The sequence below is a fragment of the Colletes latitarsis genome, chromosome 9 (genome assembly GCF_051014445.1).
Source record: "Colletes latitarsis isolate SP2378_abdomen chromosome 9, iyColLati1, whole genome shotgun sequence".
NCBI classification, from domain to species: domain Eukaryota; kingdom Metazoa; phylum Arthropoda; class Insecta; order Hymenoptera; family Colletidae; genus Colletes; species Colletes latitarsis.
This window is the reverse complement of record NC_135142.1, coordinates 23,397,716-23,414,553: the sequence shown is the minus strand read 5'-3', so window position 1 is coordinate 23,414,553 and position 16,838 is coordinate 23,397,716. Positions and strand designations below refer to the sequence as shown.

The following is a 16,838-nucleotide window of genomic DNA, read 5'->3' as shown; positions in this document are numbered from 1 at the left end:
CGTAAAATAAATTTTACAAAATTTTTTCCCATTATGGGTACTTTGCTTATGTGCGCCTACATAGGTCGGAAAGTAAAAATGACTGTGCAGTCGAGAATCACGGCTCGAGATTCCAAATCGTATGCCGTAGACGGGAGGTCGGATTTCAGTTGTTAAGAGCGAGAAGGCAAATGTGAGCCTTTCTCTCTCCACTCTCACGAGACGGTCCGAAATTACTTCGGGCAACTTCGGAGAATCGAGAAAGAGGGCATGTGTCAGTTTGCCTTTGTCGACTTTCCGAAACTCTACGAGCTCACGTACGCGTGATCTGACATAGTGTGTGAGAGCACCTTCGGTGCCTTTCTGGCATCTCTGCTCCACCTCCTACCATCGTTTCGCCATTTCCCTCTCTCCGCGAGCCGATGCACGATGCAGGGGAGAAAGACACGCTGCCTTCCGACCGGCTCGTAGTTGCTCGAAAACCTCTCTTACCTGCGCCGTGCGCTCGCTTGTATCCGCCGACGAGCTTCCGAATCGGTTCGTTGTCGCGTACGGTATCTCCACGCGGCGAGCCCTTCCGCCATTTTGGTCCCCGGGCCGCTTCCGGTGCCGCGCGTTCACTACGGCTCGATCGAATCGATCCAAGTGCCGGAAGCGTGCTCGGAAACGCGCCTAACCCGCGCGCGCGCGCTCTCCGATCGACCGTCGCAAGCGTCGAAACGATGTTTTGATGATCCACGGGCGGCCCGGATCCCCGCAGCTTCCGCCCGCAACAAATGGCTCCGAGGAACCAGACGAGACGCTCGAAACTCTTTCGCTAGATCGAAACTGTCACCGACGATCGAATAATAACAAAATAGAGGAGGAAGCATCTTTCTCGAGAGCAAGTTTAATGATTTTAGAGATCGATCTCCAGTCAATTTCACCTGTCGAAGCTCTGGGACCAAGACACACCTGACCGTAGAGAGTAACTTGACGATTACTCGGTCTTAACGGAAACGAGGTGATGAAAGGTTGGATAGCGATCGATCGCTCTTTCGCAGATTTAACCGTGGAAATCCAACTGTAAACGAGAAGACCAGGAGCCAATGTCGTCGAAGTACCGATGAAACTTAACTGTGCAAATTAACGATCGGAACAGTCTCGATTAAAAATCTTCCGTGGTTCTGGAGGTACTTTTCAGCCGTCGAGATTCCAAGTTGGAAATCGAGAAATCGAATGACCAAGTTTGGCCGCCGCGGTCCGTTTCTAGGCGAACTGGCTCGAAAGTGTAATTCAAACTGCTATTGACTAATCCCGTTCCGCGGCTGGAACGTCACCGCAGAGATCTTATCTCCGGCGTTCCCCCCGTGCACCACCCCGCGGCCGCAAATAAATCACCGCTAGGGATCGAACGAATGCGTAATATCGTTTGATGAAATCTGCTCCATCGACAAATTGCCAGCTTTCGATGGGAATCGTCGGTTGAGTCGAGAGTCGATCCCGAGAGTCGCCGAAAGGATCAACAGGTTCGTCGTGTAGATCGAACGCCGTCGATATCCGCGAGTTATCTCGACAGGAAGCGTCGGGGAACTCGAAACCTACGATCTTCGCGGGTTCCGTCGACGCTTCGCGCGATTTCTCGATCCCGATCGAGAGGGGAAACCCGTGTCTCGCTGGATGAGTCTCGTGAGATTGAATTTTTGGGAGTGCAGCGAACGATCGAGATCGAAAAGTGCAAACGCTTGGGACCGTTGAGTTTTTTATTCTGGAATCACCGAAGTTTGGGGGAGGTTTTTGTCGATGGGGAAAACACGGTGAGAAACTTTGTAGTATTTATGCAAAAGGCGATCGAGGGTAATGAGATAAGATCGGATAAAACAGGTTAACAAAATAGCACCGTGTAAAAAGTTATTACATAAATCGCGAGATCGTATCGAAGGTAAAATAAACGTTGCTTGACGATAAACTATACGATATTGACATATCTGCTGATAACGAGTTATTTATCACGGACTGGATAACGTAAATCAGTCTGTAATAACATGTAACGTGAAAGTTGGAAAACATTGATGCAAACGTTTCCTTTGCAATAAAAGAAACTATTGTACTAGTGATCTAGAAAAATTTGCGAAACTGTTCCACGATTTTAGGAAGCTTGCTCTTTTTAAGGATTAATTCGAAATATGTTGACTCGCCATTTTGCTAGCTTAACAACACAGCCATAAACTATCGTTTCAAGATAGCAACATCGAAATTGAATCGATAACATCTCGAGTTTAATTATTTTCACAGTAACATCCAAGATCATATTCTTTCAAGATTTTTTTCATTCAAGTAAGGCCATTTCAAATTGTTAAGTTCTAGGTCGAGGGTTTCCTTTTAAAATTTGGTGTTTCATGTCGAAGATAAACTCAACGATCAAGTGTTTCGAAAACTATTATCTCAATATAGATCGCGACGAGACGCTGCACTAGACTATGTAACTTCTCGAATTTAATTACTTCCAAAACAGCGACAAAGGCTCTTCCTCGAAATTCAGCGTTTCATATCGTTGAAGATCAATTAGACTTCTATCTAAAGGAGCCTAAACCATCGTTTCAACATAAACTGTGACGCCAAGCGGAATGGAAGCTTAACTCCGAGGTAATTACTTCCCAAACAACGTCAAAGGTTTCTTCTTGGAATTCGGTGTTTCGTATTGAAAATTAACCGAACTATTCAAGGGTTTATAAACTGTCGTTTCAAGATAGTGCCATCGAAACTAAACTCGTAACTTCTCCAACTTAACTACTTCTGAGACAGTGTCAAAGGCTTCTTCTTGGAATTCGATATTTCACGCTGAAGATGACCAGCCAAGTGTTCGTAACTCGTAACTCTGATTGCAAAACAATGTTAAAAGTGTTTCCTTAAAACATACAACGCTTCTCAGACGAATTCAACGATGACCCAAGAATTCGTAAACTCCCATTTCAAGGTTCACCAAAACTGAATCGTAACCCTTTCGAGTTACAATCCTCCTCACAAAAGAATAAAAGGTTCTCCCTTCAAACCACGAGTCTAATATCGCCATAGATCAATGTATCTGTGAATTCGAGGGCTCGTAAACCTGGATATAATTCCTCTGGTTTATTTTCTAAAGAACGAAGAAGAATTCTAAGCAGAATAAGAATCGAATAGTTTCGAAGACGAGTGCCAAGGTTTTAGCGGTTCCGCGTAGAGGATCGATTAGGGGTGCGCAAACTATAATTTCGAAGTAAAGAGCGGCATCGAGTCCCCGTGTTTGGCCGCGATTGCTCCCATTCGATGTTTCCCAACGTCGTTTCCCCTGAAAGGTAGGGTTCCGCGTCGTTGAAGGTCAGCCGCGGAGGAACCCAGGTAATCGGCTGCAGCGAGTCCAGTCGCCATGAGAACTTTCGTCGATTGTCTTCCCGAAGATCTGCTGGTCCCGTGATTCATCGAGGTCGTCGGTTGAGCGGGTCAGGGACGCCTGTTCCGCGGCTTCGGGTCGGTGTACGTACAACCTGGATTTCTGCACGATTTAACGCGCGTCGGGGCTTCGAAGACGGAGCGAGCGCGTGCAGACGGTTAACGTCATCCGAGCGGCGATAAAGTCGCGCGGCTCGCAAACGATAAGGAACTAGCTCCGGTCGATTAATCGAGCGTATTTATCGGTCGATTCTGGGCTCGTTAGGGCGATCTTAGCGTACTCTGGACAACGTCGAGGCGCGTTCGAGGCCCCGCGGATTCGGGATCCGTTTCGAAAGTGAGAACAAGTGCGAGAGTGTGTGTGTATGTGCGTGCACGTGTCCGTGTGCTTGTGTTTCGCGAGTGCGGTGCGAAGTGTCGAAGCGGGAAGGGAGTGGAAACTATACGAGGAAGAATAGAGGAAGGTTGCTGACCGGAGGAACAGTGGAGAACCTCGTTGGTGAGTACCCGGACGATTTTTAGGCGATCAACTTGAACCCAGAGCTCGTAATTGTAGTTCAGAGAATGTTTCGATGCATCGTAACGTTAAAAAAAAAAATGATATCGACTGTTTTAACGATGATCGATAGGAGAAAGAATAACTCGAGATTGACATTTCGAGTTTCTCGAGGCGGTAAACGTTGATCGTTGGAGACGAATGCGGGAAATTAATGGCTTGGAAGGGTACTCGATTCGATGATGAAATTGATAATTTCGAAGGCATGAAAATGCGGATAATATATGGCAGACACTACATCATTTTTGATCGAATTTAATTCGGGATGCTGGCTGCTCCGATATCGTAAAATGCGGTAGATTTTGTTAATTTATGGTTTCCTTTTCATAGCACGAAGAACATTACAGTAATAAACGTAAGAGTTTAAGATGAAAATAGCAGTTGTTCCGATACAGATGTCGTATGGTCGTTAAGCGTTTGTAATTAAGGCTCTATTCAACTTCATAAAGTATAGTGGTCCTATGTCGGGCTGGACTCGACGTGGTATTTCGATCTAAACATACTATAATTATTTCACTGATATTTGCAACATAATTAACAAGTCGATTTGTGGTTTAACTATACCGTTCACGAGGAAAACATATCTAGAGACTGCGTGGAATGTTAAATCCGTAAAGTATAAAAAAAAAGAAGAGAAAAGTGTTACGTAAGGTAGTTGTTCGACTAATCGGTCATACTCCAGTCACAGGACACTTTGCATAGTTATTTTTAACGTTGAGAAAACAGGTTCCCGACTGATCTTAAATTGCAAGTAATAGTAAAACATATTTCTGTAAGTTAGCGTAAATGAAAATGGGCGAATAGTGGATTTGCTCCAACGAAACGTGAAAGGAGTCTCGAATTAAAGAACGATCGAGGATCGAGGGGGTCAATAAGCGCGCTCCCGTTGATCGAGATGTAATTGAAGGATCGAGAGGATCATCGCGATCGGTGGTCAGAGCGATCGAGATGCGGTTCGTGGAAGCAAACGAAAAGGAAGAAGTCGACAGCCCGGCGCAATGGAAAGCTCAGCATTATCTGCATCCGTGAGAATAAGAAACGGGTTGTCGTTGATTGACTGCGCGAGCGTGCGGAGCCGCTTCGTTAGAACATTAACTCGGCAATTAAGTGAGCCTGGAGAGTATTACGCCGCACGCTTGAGCTCTTCTATTTTCGAGATTCGATCGCGTCTCGATTAACAGAGTCTCAGGAGTGGCGCGAACGAGTCGTTTCTTTTCCCCCTTTTTTCTTTTTTATCCGCAAAAGCAACCCTGATTGGAGGGATCGTTATCCAGATCGTCCCGAGTTGGAGGAACGCGTTGAATTGCTACTCGAAGAGAATCGTGACGTTAATCGATGAACTTCGGGAGCAACTCGACAACAGTGATTCGAAACTGGAGAGCTATTAAATGCAATCGATATTTTAGCGCGTCGTAGTCGAAGGGGAGTGTCTCTCCATACCTAATGGTTTTGCAGATAAATAAAAGGATATTCAGGGACGACAGGTGTATGACAGAAAATAGATACTCTGGAAAATCTGGAGGAAAATGGATAGTAAAGTGTTGGGAACATTTCTGGTTAAAGGATTAAAAGTTTCCTTTTTGAAAATATTTTCAAATTTTTAAGGATTCTCAAAGGCTAATAAAGCATGTTAAAAGTTATACGAAAAGCTCGATTTGAATGCAAAATTTAAAAAAACAAGCACGTTCGAGATACGTCTGTTTGGCTCAGGACGACAGTATAATCATTCTCGCCAACAATAAAACTAGAAGAACATCGGAAACGGTTTGCAAACCGACTGCACCGGCACGACCAACGCGTCCATGAAACCACATCCTGTGGACAGAGACCACGAAAGCGTTCCATGGGACGAAGATGAGTCAAAAAATTCTCCGAACAGAGGGAATGTTTACAAGCGTTAATAGTTCCATTACATAATTTACTACGACTGTAAACGTTAATTTGTTCCCAACTGGTACGATTAGTCCTCGCTCTTAGGTGAATTATCATACCTATTCTAATAACATTTTGTTACACGATATTAATTTTAAAAAACAATCATAATTTTGGGGTGTTCCAACATTATTATTAGCTTCCAAATATGGAAAATCACCTCTACAGAAAAAGAAAGGAGACCATTAATTAGAGGACCAAATTTCAAATCATTAGGAGGTGCCTAAATTTTTCGGAGAAAAAAAATTTTTAAATCCTTCTGAAAAAATTATTTTCGGATGCAGGGGTCAATTACAATCATTTTTGGTGAATAGACGTATTCCCAAAATCTTACGCATTTTCAAGAAAAAAATTGGAGAAGGTGTGAGATTTTTCGGCGAAATAAAAAATTTTTAAATCGTTTTGAAAAAATTATTTTTAGCTGTGGGGGTCAATTACAATCATTTTTGGTGAATACACATATTCCCGAAATCCTACGCATTTTCGAGAAAAAAATTCAGTAAGTGCAGAAATTTTTCAGCGAAATTAAAAATTTTCAAATCGTTTCGAAAAAATTATTTTCGGTTGCAGGGGTCAATTACCATCATTTTTGGTCGTTATATATACCCCCGAAATCCTACCCACTTTCGAGAAAAAAATTCCTTACCGAAAATATATTTTCTGGCCACAAATGTCAGCTCGAATTTTCATGCGAATCTTTAAAACGTCATAACTTCTGAACGGATTGGACGATTTTTATGTTTAAAAAAGCAAACTACGCGTATTTTGGTGGAAAATATGTAGAAATCGCAAAAATATTCGAAAACTTGGTCCTTGACCCCGTAAAATTAGAAAAACCCCATAAATGTGGTCCAATTTTCAAACAGCCATAACTCCTACGATAGTGAATATATTTCATTGAAATTTTGGGGGGAAGTAGAGTTCATGGATACATACAAAAAAGTATTAAAAAACTTTTTCGTATAGCGCCAACCAAATTTATTAAAAATGAACAACGAATTTCTAAGAAAAATCGACAGGGGGTAGCTGTTGAAATTTTTCGGCAAAAAAAAAATTTTTTAATCGTTCTAAAAAAATTACTTTCGGTTACGGGGGTCGATTACAATGATTTTTGGTCAATAGACAAACCCCCGAAATCCTACTCACTTTCGAGAAAAAAATTCCTTACCGAATTTTATATTTCCAGTGAAATTAATCGTGATCTCATTTTCTGTCTCATTTCCTCTCGTGTTAATTTCTGAAATCTGTGCGAGTGACACTAAAACGGTAGTGGTGCTCGGGAGCACCAGAAAAATGGACCGAAAAAATACATTGAACGTAAGGTCTACTCGTATACCTGGTCTGTGGAGCAACGTTTTACGCAGCAGAGGATAACTGATGGATCGGCGTTGATTGCTCGGCTGGGGTTTATTAACTTCTTCCCGCAACTTCGTTAGAACGGTATCCGCGCAATTAAGCCTCTGTTAGAAACGAGAAAACACTGTATGGTTTTCCTCGCGTGGTTTTCTGTTTGATGTTTTTGTCCACGAGACTTACATATCCAGTTGTTATTCTCTTGACGGACGCACAGTACACTGAGATTAATTCTCAAGCGTGGCCATTGACAGTTATACTGACAGTTGGGATCGTCTTTCAACCCTTTGCAGTCCTTCAAGCCAAGCTGGACGTAATATTTCAGTGTAGATCCTCGAGATCGACTCGATATAGAATTATTCCATCAATATTTTTAATTTTTATTCATTATACGGGTAGAAACCTATTAAAAATACAATAGTTTTACTGTCAAGGTACGCATAGAACAAAATAGAATTATAGAATAAAGTGTAAACCCGATTTTTGAACGAGAAAATTTTAATGAAAATTTAATACGATTAAGAATGTAATAGTCAAATATTCAAACGCTATTTGAATTTTATTCAACAAATATTTGAAACACTGAAGTGTTTTGGATATTATAGAACTAAATAAGTTCCACTCCCAGAGAAGGAAAGAATATTCTTTTCAAATGTTTCGCTGACAATCAGTCACGAGTAAAAGTGAAAAGATAATTCAATGAAGCATTCGACTCGAATCGAATGAGATAGACGGTGTTCCAGACAGTTCGCTCGCTTTCATCGAAGATAATCTGCGAACGCGTGGAAGAAAGTCGGCGGTAGCATTATGTTTCGCTCGGGATTATTATGAAATTTGTCGAATCATTGTCGCTTAAGACGAGAAAACGTTTCGATCGTTACCGTTTTAGCCACGGTCGTAAAACGCGGACTTTCGTATCCAGTTATTCCTTTCGCACGCATCTGCCGTGGATGGCTGGAACACGGAACCATTTCACTCTCTATAAGAAGCGTTTTGCTTCGCGTTAGGAGAACCGAACGGAGAAATTTCTCACTTGTGCCCGATCGAAAGCAATTTGTCAACCATTTAGTTATACTACTTTTCCCGTACCTTTTCTCCAGAGAAATCGAACGACTGTTCGCTCTCTATTCATTCGAATTTCATTTCCTCTCGAAAGTTCGAATTAAAAAAGTACGATAATTTTTACTGTGGCATTGATTTATAAATCTACAAATAATTAGGAAAAATTCGATTAATACTTTGGGGAATAAAATACAATTATTATTGTGGAGTAGTGTGATTTGCAAATTGTTTACATTTAAAATTGTTTTCCCTTGACGCGAAGAAATCCACGGATCGCGCGACAGCCCATCCCAATTTGGAGACGGCTGCAACAGAAGGTTGAAAATGGTTCACGAGCACTCGAATTACCGATGTTTGTCGTTCGGGTTGCAGAGAAATGCGTTTACAAAAGGTCCCCGTCTCGTGTCTCTACTTTCCATCGGGTCTTATATGTGCAAAAATTTCAAGTGCGCCGCTTCGAACCGCTACGATTCCGCTTAAAGCGTTTCGCAAGATCCTCGCGCCTGTTCCGATTTGGAGAACGATTGATCAATATCGGCGTCTGCTGGTACAGAAATAGAGAATCGTCGATGCTAACGCGCGTTCCTTTTCCTTTCGAAACGTTTCCCTCCGTAAAGCTGTCCGACATCTTTTTCAAATCCGTCGACGTAAGTATTTTATTTCTAGTTACTCTTTAAATAAAGTACATTTCCATATTCGTTGTGAATTAAAAAAGTATTAAAAGAGTATATTTTACTTCATTTTCTGAGGCGCCTTGTTTTGAAGGACCTTTATTAACTTACAAAATATTGAATATTTTTCTACGAACAAAATTGAGTATATTCTTCGAATATAGATATAAATACATATATGTTTAAACTTAATATAAAAAGATTCCCCTGTTCCTCACCTCCCAAGAAAAATTTCCAAGGCAGAATACTCTTTTAATAAATATGAAACAGACTTCTTCTCGCATGAATATCAATGCTTAGAATACTGATAGAAATACAAATAATATATTCAGGTGTTCCCATTTAAATTCTCCTATATTTCTAAAACTCTGTTAAAACTATATCATAAATAGATCGTCAAAGGGTTGATGAAGGGCCAATATCAATACTGATAGAATTATAAATAATATATTCAGGTGTTCCCATTTAAATTCTCCTATATTTCTAAAACTCTTTTAAAACTATATCATAAATAGATCGTCAAAGGGTTGATGAAGGGCCAATATCAATACTGATAAAATTATAAATAATACATTCAGGTGTACCCATTTAAATTCTCCTATATTTCTAAAACTCTGTTAAAACTATATCATAAATAGATTGTCGAAGGGTTGACGAAGAGCCATTTATGTGCCAGGAAACGTCTCAGACGGATTAACCGTAGTTAATTTAATTGTAAATCTCTGTAAGCTCCCGAGGAAGAAGACCGTCGAGGAAAAAAGGTGGGTCCGTAGTCGGTTCTTTTCGATTCCATTGAAATGTAAATGGCGTCGGAGTAGACGCGGAGCGTATGGCGAACCGCGACCGAAGAAAACGGAAGCGTCGTCGAATTCCGAGGGTACGTAGGTCGTATTTGCATCCTCTGGTTAAACGCGAGCGAATCCCCGGGGAATTCAGCACCGTTAGAAACCGTGCGAACCGACGATAAAAGCGTTCTTGGTTCCGAGGGAACCTTGCGACGCGAGTAAATCAAACCAGCCATTCCCGTGCGGCTCTTCCTTCCTTTGGGGTGCATCAAGACGACGGCTCTTGCGGCTTCTTCTCCTAACTAAATACGCGGGTGTTTGCCGGTTTATGTGTTCTTTAACGACAGGATCGAGTTTAACGTGTAACGATAAATTTCAATTGATGCGACGCTTACGCGCCGTTTCGCCGGGGATCGTACGAACGTAAATATCTCGTTCGATGCGCGGTCGCTGGAAAAATTTACATTCGTAATGAAATATGAAATTACACTGCACGCGAGACCCGACGACGGAATATTCCTAAGAATAGCGGCGATACGAAAGTTTTGGTGGACAGAAAATAACGGATTTTATATTTAGAAAATTAATTTGCATCGAAGAAAATATATTCTATTCAGCTGAGAAGGGCATGAGTACCATTTTTTAATTCGATGAATTTTGTATTGAAAAGTTTTATCAATTATAACGGATTTTATATCTAGAAAATTAATTTGTATCGAAGAAAATATATTCTATTCAGCTGAGAAGGGCATGAGTACCATTTTTTAAATATCTAAATTTTTTAATTCGACGAAAGCTTGGTCTATCAGTGTATCGAATGTTCGATCTTTTTGATGTTCTATTTTTCTCCAGCATATTCATAGTGCATGTTCTTTTGCACATTGTAATTCAATTTGTAATTGCAGGTAGTGACTAACTAGCGACACGTTAATGTAACAGTTTTGTCTCGTACTTGAACGTATTTAGGCTGAGAAATCGAAGAAATTCCATGTTTTTCTCTCGCGCTTATTCAATCTCGATGTATGAATAATGTATGCTATCTCATAAATGCGTGAGAGAGCGTTTGTAAATGTACGCGGTTTACTATTATGCCATGTACATACAAAGCGATAATAATGGATTCGATTGTTGCGCATTCGTTTTCACGATACGCATCGTTTCTTTACCGCGTGTGGTTCGAACGAGAGCAAACCGACGACTACGATATTTTTAGATTAATCGACGATTAACGTTATTAGCAATATATATCATATATCGTCTCTCCCGTAAATACACCGAATTAATTAACGCTGATAAGAAACTTTTTGATGCATGGCCTCGTCCACTGTTGGGTCCTTTAAGAAAATTATACCAGATAAATGGGAGCATTAGCAACTTCCTTAATTAGTAGTACGATTAGCATGAAAAGGTAATTATTTCTATCTTATATCTGAATGGAAAAAACATGATGTGTTTCGGAATAATTACGTAAAAATAATAAATACTTTATCTCTTGTTTTCGATAGAGACTTTAACGGGGTTACCAAGAAAAATGATATAATCGATGTACGAGATTAACTTCTGCAAACTTGATTCGTTATTTTATTTTTACTATTTTATATTGCAGGCTTTATCGAAAGTCTAATCTACTCTCGATTCTGGTTAAGCTTGAAACAGTATTTAATCACACATCGCCTGTTTGTACAGTTGTATCACGAAGATTGTTAAATAAAATAAATAAATCCTTGCGTGTATGTACATCGCAAAAGTATCTGCAATATGCAGAGTTGTCTACTTTAATTTGTGACCTGATTTAAATTTTGCGATGACACCACTTAAAAAAATACTCAAAATTTTATAATACTTTCTCTGTCATATTGATTTCTACATTAAAAGAGAAGATACACTTGTCGGTAACGTTTCATCAGAATAAATTCCATTTATATAATAATAGAATCTAACATATTGTAAGTAGCATATTTTTGTATATTAATTAGTAAGTTAAATTGAAGTTTACAGAAACGTAATAAGTATAGAATTCTTTTCACGAATCTACCTGTAGTCGGTAAAGCTTCGTGGTTATCGTAGGTCGATGAAAAAGCTTCCTAAGCTTGGAAAAAGTTTAAAGCTCGAGTTTCATTCTCTTCTTAATTCTCGTAAATTATATTTCAATAAACAAGTACGCGATTCGCCTTATTCTGCACGAAGCTATGCGTTAAGAAATTTAATTATCGTTCAACAATTGAAGAGGGAAAATCAATATAGCCACTTTAACATTTTATGGATTCATATGTGGCCATGTAGCTACAGCTGGAACGAAAGCGTTACTAAATTACAGCATGTAGTGTATACAGTTTGTAGGTAATAAATCATCCCGACAGCATAAATTATACTCAAAGTAATATAACTCATAAGTTAAGATAACGAAGAAAGTCCTCACGGACATTCATACATTTCATTTCCGATGAAATATTTGCAGAATCGTTAATCGCAGAAATAAATTGCAATTTAAACAAACAAATGAAATTTAGATTTCTTTTTTGCGTGTCCAGAGATTACGTACGTATAGCGCGTTCTGTGTGGGATGTATTTGTAGGTAAAAGTATCGTGTTTGGATTTTAGAGTAAAAATAGACAAAAATTCGGATGTCAATGGGTTGAAGCACCAACTCGTACCGGATAATCCGGATTAAATGTACGGATTAGCGAGAGTTTACTGTGTCAGCATGTGGGATCAGTGTCTCGTAGGGGACGAAACAGTTTTGGAACTTTTTTTAGCGTGTTCTATTTAAACGGTTTCATCGAAACTTTAAAGCAAAACGTTTTTCCATTGAAAATATGCAATTTAGTCGAGTTCAAAAGAATATCCATCAAAATAAACATGTTAAAATCTATCGGGTTGTCTTCTAATATTACAAATTATACAGGATGTTCGGCCAACCCTGGGAAAAATTTTAATGGGGGATTCTAGAGGCCAAAATAAGTTTTTAACGTTTAAAGTTCCGCCAGTACTGAATTTTTTTCTAGAAAATGAGTAAGATTTCGGGGGTGGGTCTATTCACCAAAAATTATTGTAATTGACCCCCGCAACCGAAAATAATTTTTTTAGAACGATTTAAAAATTTTTTTTTTCACCGAAAAATTTAGGCACCTACACCCCCTTGTCGATTTTTCTTAAAAATTCGTTTTTCATTTTTAGTAATTTTGTTTGACGTCCTACAGAAAAGTTGTTTAATACTTTTTTGTATGTATCCATGAACTCTACTTACCCCCAAAATTTCATTGAAATATATTTACTATTGTAGGAGTTATGCCTGTTTGAAAATTGGACCATTTTTATTGGGTTTTTCTAATTTTACGGAGTCAAGGAGCAACTTTTCCAATATTTTTAGAATTTCTACATATTCCTCACTAAAATACGCGTTGATTGCTTTTTTAAACATTGAAATCGTCCAATCCGTTCAGAAGTTATGACGTTTTAAAGATATGCATGAAATTTCAGGGAAGCATTTCTGGCCTCACATTAGATTTTCAGTAAACAATTTTTTTCTCGAAAATGCGTAGGATTTCGAGGATATGTGTAATGACCAAAAATGATTGTAATTGACCCCCACAAACGAAAATAATTTTTTTAGAACGATTTGAAAAATTTTTTTTTCGCCGAAAAATTTCAGCACCACTCCGATTTTTTTTCTCGAAAGTGGATAGGATTTCGGAGGTAAGTGTATTCATAAAAAATGATTATAATTGACCCCCGCAACCGAAAATAATTTTTCCAGAACGATTTGAAATTTTTGAATTAAAATAACTGTTTAACGAAGCCTCCATCAATAAACTGGTATTTTTGATTTTTGTCTTATTTTGGCCTCTAGAATCCTCCATTAAAATTTGTTCCCAGGGTTGGCCGAACACCCTGTATTTTACTACTCTGCATACTATTATCCTAGGTCAACGTCGAAGAAACCACTGGAACAATTCATTTATTATTACTCGCGATACCAGCCGAGCAAATAAAAAATAAACGAACGATTTCATACGCTGGGATGAATCGAATAAAAAGAATTCGTGCTCCAGCTAGAATTCGACTCGTTCCCGTCGAATGGGAGCCGTTTTTCGTGAACTGGGCGCGAAACAGGTGTTCGAAGCCACCACCGGAATTCGCAAGATATTTCCACGAGGAAAAGAAACGATACGGGTCGGGGAAAACTGGAACGTCCGCGTTCCACCCACACCTCTATCGTCGATCGATAGTAACACGTCGCTCAGACTACACCGCTGGCATAATCAATACGGACTGATATATCCGTAATAGGAACGAGACACGGGGCTGGTAAAACGGCAAAGGGTAGAAGAATACCGATGATAGATCGTTGACTAACAGGTACGATACACAGCTTATCGCAAAATGCCTCTCTCCTGAGAAAATTGTGTACACCTCGGGGCGACGCTAATCGTTTTTCCCCGTGGCGCGCGCGGGAAATCGAACACGTGCTTCCCAAGGAGTTGCACGGCTCTGGGAATCGATGACTCCCCGCTATTTCGCGTCACCCTGATCGAGAAACCAGGGCTCCCAAAGAAACTTCTATTTTTATCAGCTTCGTCGTAACTACGATATTCTTAAAAAATGTACGTGCGCGTCTAAGAAACGAGAATTAAATTGGAATTGAAAGTCGATGACGTTTCAACGGATAAAACGAATGAAATGTGTAATGGAACTGGGAAAGGTGATATTAGAAAACAGAAAGTGGAGAAGAAAGGAATGGGATCTATGAAGTATTCTTCCAGGAAAATAGATTACTTCTTCGTGGATTAGTGAAGAGTTTCCAGTAGAAACGAGAGGAAACGAATGTTTTTATTTAGTAGGAGCAATTAGCGCTTTCACCGCAGGCGATTCTAATTTAATACGGAGTTGCATGGAATTTAAAGAAAAATCCCATTCGATTGAAGCAGAATTCGAGTGATAAATTGAAAGTAAAAATGAAAGAAAGATTGCTTTTTCTCGTTCGTTCGAAATTGAGGGGAAAAATGAGTCGCACGTCCCGAATTCAACTAGGAAACTTTCGCGTTTATAAATATGGAAATATTAAAAGATCGCGCGAGAGAGCACGGTCTGAAAGCACCGTCTCCGCGGCCAACTTTAAATTATTTTCTAGCACTGGTGTTTAAGTTATCGGCTGCTGGAAGTTTGATGAAGTGGTTAGTTATTCTCCGTGAACTCTGTTGTTTGAGTTCGGCGGTCAGTTTCAAAATTGGGTGTAGATGTAGTCTTTTATGATGTTAGTACAGCGGTTCGGTGGCGATTTACGATACCTGATGGGGAGTTTAAAACGAGTTACAACCTCGACTTTTCTACATTGTCGTTTTAGAAACTTTAATAATTGGAGTAGAATCTAAAATCCCATTATGAATTAGAAGAATATGTATCCTTCGAATACTGGTGAAACTCGAGGTAAATTTTTGACAAGAATTTATTAATATTTTTGTTAGCGTGAATTATATACTAATCAGCTGAAGAATATATATACGGGGTGTTTGGCCACTCCTGGGAAAAATTTGAATGGGAGATTTTAGAAACCAAAATAAGACGAAAATCAAGAATATCAATTTCTTGACTGAGCCTTCGTTTAAAATTGATTAAAAAATTAAATTAAAAAATTTCAAATTGTTCTGGAAAAATTATTTTTACTTGCGGGGGTCAATTACAATCATTTTTGGTCAATGGACAAACCCTCGAAATCCTACCCACTTTCGAGAAAAAAATTCGAGAACGTGTGAAATTTTTCGACAAAATTAAAAAATTTCAAATCATACTAAAAAAATTATATTTAGTTGCAGGGGTCAATTACAATCATTTTTGATCATTACACATACCCTCGAAATTCTACGCATTTTCGAGAAAAAAATTGTTTACTGATAATCTAATGTGAGGACAGAAATGCTTCCCTGAAATTTCATGCATATCTTTAAAACGTCATAACTTCTGAACGGATTGGACGATTTCAATGTTTAAAAAAGCAAACAACGCGTATTTTAGTGAAGAATATGTAAAAATTTTAAAAATATTGGAAAAGTTGCTCCTTGACCCCGTAAAATTAGAAAAACCTCATAAAAGTGGTTCAATTTCCAAACAGCCATAACTCCTACAATAGTGAATATATTTCATTGAAATTTTTGGGGGAAGTAGAGTTCATGGATACATACAAAAAAGTATTAAACAACTTTTCTGTTGGACGACAAACAAAATTACTAAAAATAAAAAACGAATTTTTAAGAAAAATCGACAGGGGGTAGGTGCCTAAATTTTTCGACGAAAAAAAAAATTTTTAAATCGTTCTAAAAAAATTATTTTCGGTTGCGGGGGTTAATTACAATCATTTTTGGTGATAGAAATACCCCTGAAATCCTACCCACTTTCTAGAAAAAAATTCGAGAAGGTGTGAAATTTTTCGACAAAACTAAAAAATTTCAAATCGTTCTGGAAAAATTATTTTTGGTTGCGGGGGTCAATTACAATAATTTTTGGTGGATAGACCTACCCCCGAAATCCTACTCACTTTCTAGAAAAAAATTCAGTACGGCCGGGAGGTCCTACACATTACTAAATTATTGTTATAACTTAATTAAATTGCATTCCCAGCGCAATATTTGTATAATTAAGTCAACTTTCTGTAATTCTCCCTTTCTCTAGTCGATACAATTTATTCTTCTTTGGCAGAATATCGTTTCTTAACACAGTTTCAAACATGGTACACGTTGCTTTTCATTATTTCAACAGCAACATATCAAAATTGAAACTTTTTAAGTAATTTTATAATTATGACACGCAGTGTATATACGTATCTCTTTTTGTATTATCCTCTTCTCTCACATTATATAATTTTTGCTCGCACGTTTACTCGTATTAATATTCACATTTTTAATTGGGCCAATTTAAATTGAATACACCTCTGCTTAACAATTTCTACCAAAGTAGGGGTTGAAGTATTAATTGTTTCTTTTATTTTCCATTACCCGGTAATTTTTCTCGAGCCCCCTCTCCCCCCAGTCAACGACGGGCATATTTTCATTTCCTAGCTTGGTTGATCGACCATTCGGGCAGCCCCCGAGCAGTCTT

At 38.9% G+C, this 16,838-nt stretch overlaps 1 protein-coding gene across 1 annotated transcript in view; it reads left to right on the top strand.

The window, feature by feature from the left end:
* Window positions 1–3,538: 3,538 nt before the first annotated feature.
* LOC143345785 (uncharacterized) overlaps window positions 3,539–16,838 on the top strand; it is an 81,913-nt gene continuing 68,613 nt past the window's right edge. The window contains exon 1 of the mRNA XM_076773206.1: window positions 3,539–3,886. The gene's annotated coding sequence lies outside the window, so the exon portion shown is untranslated. The remainder of the gene's footprint in view (window positions 3,887–16,838) is intronic.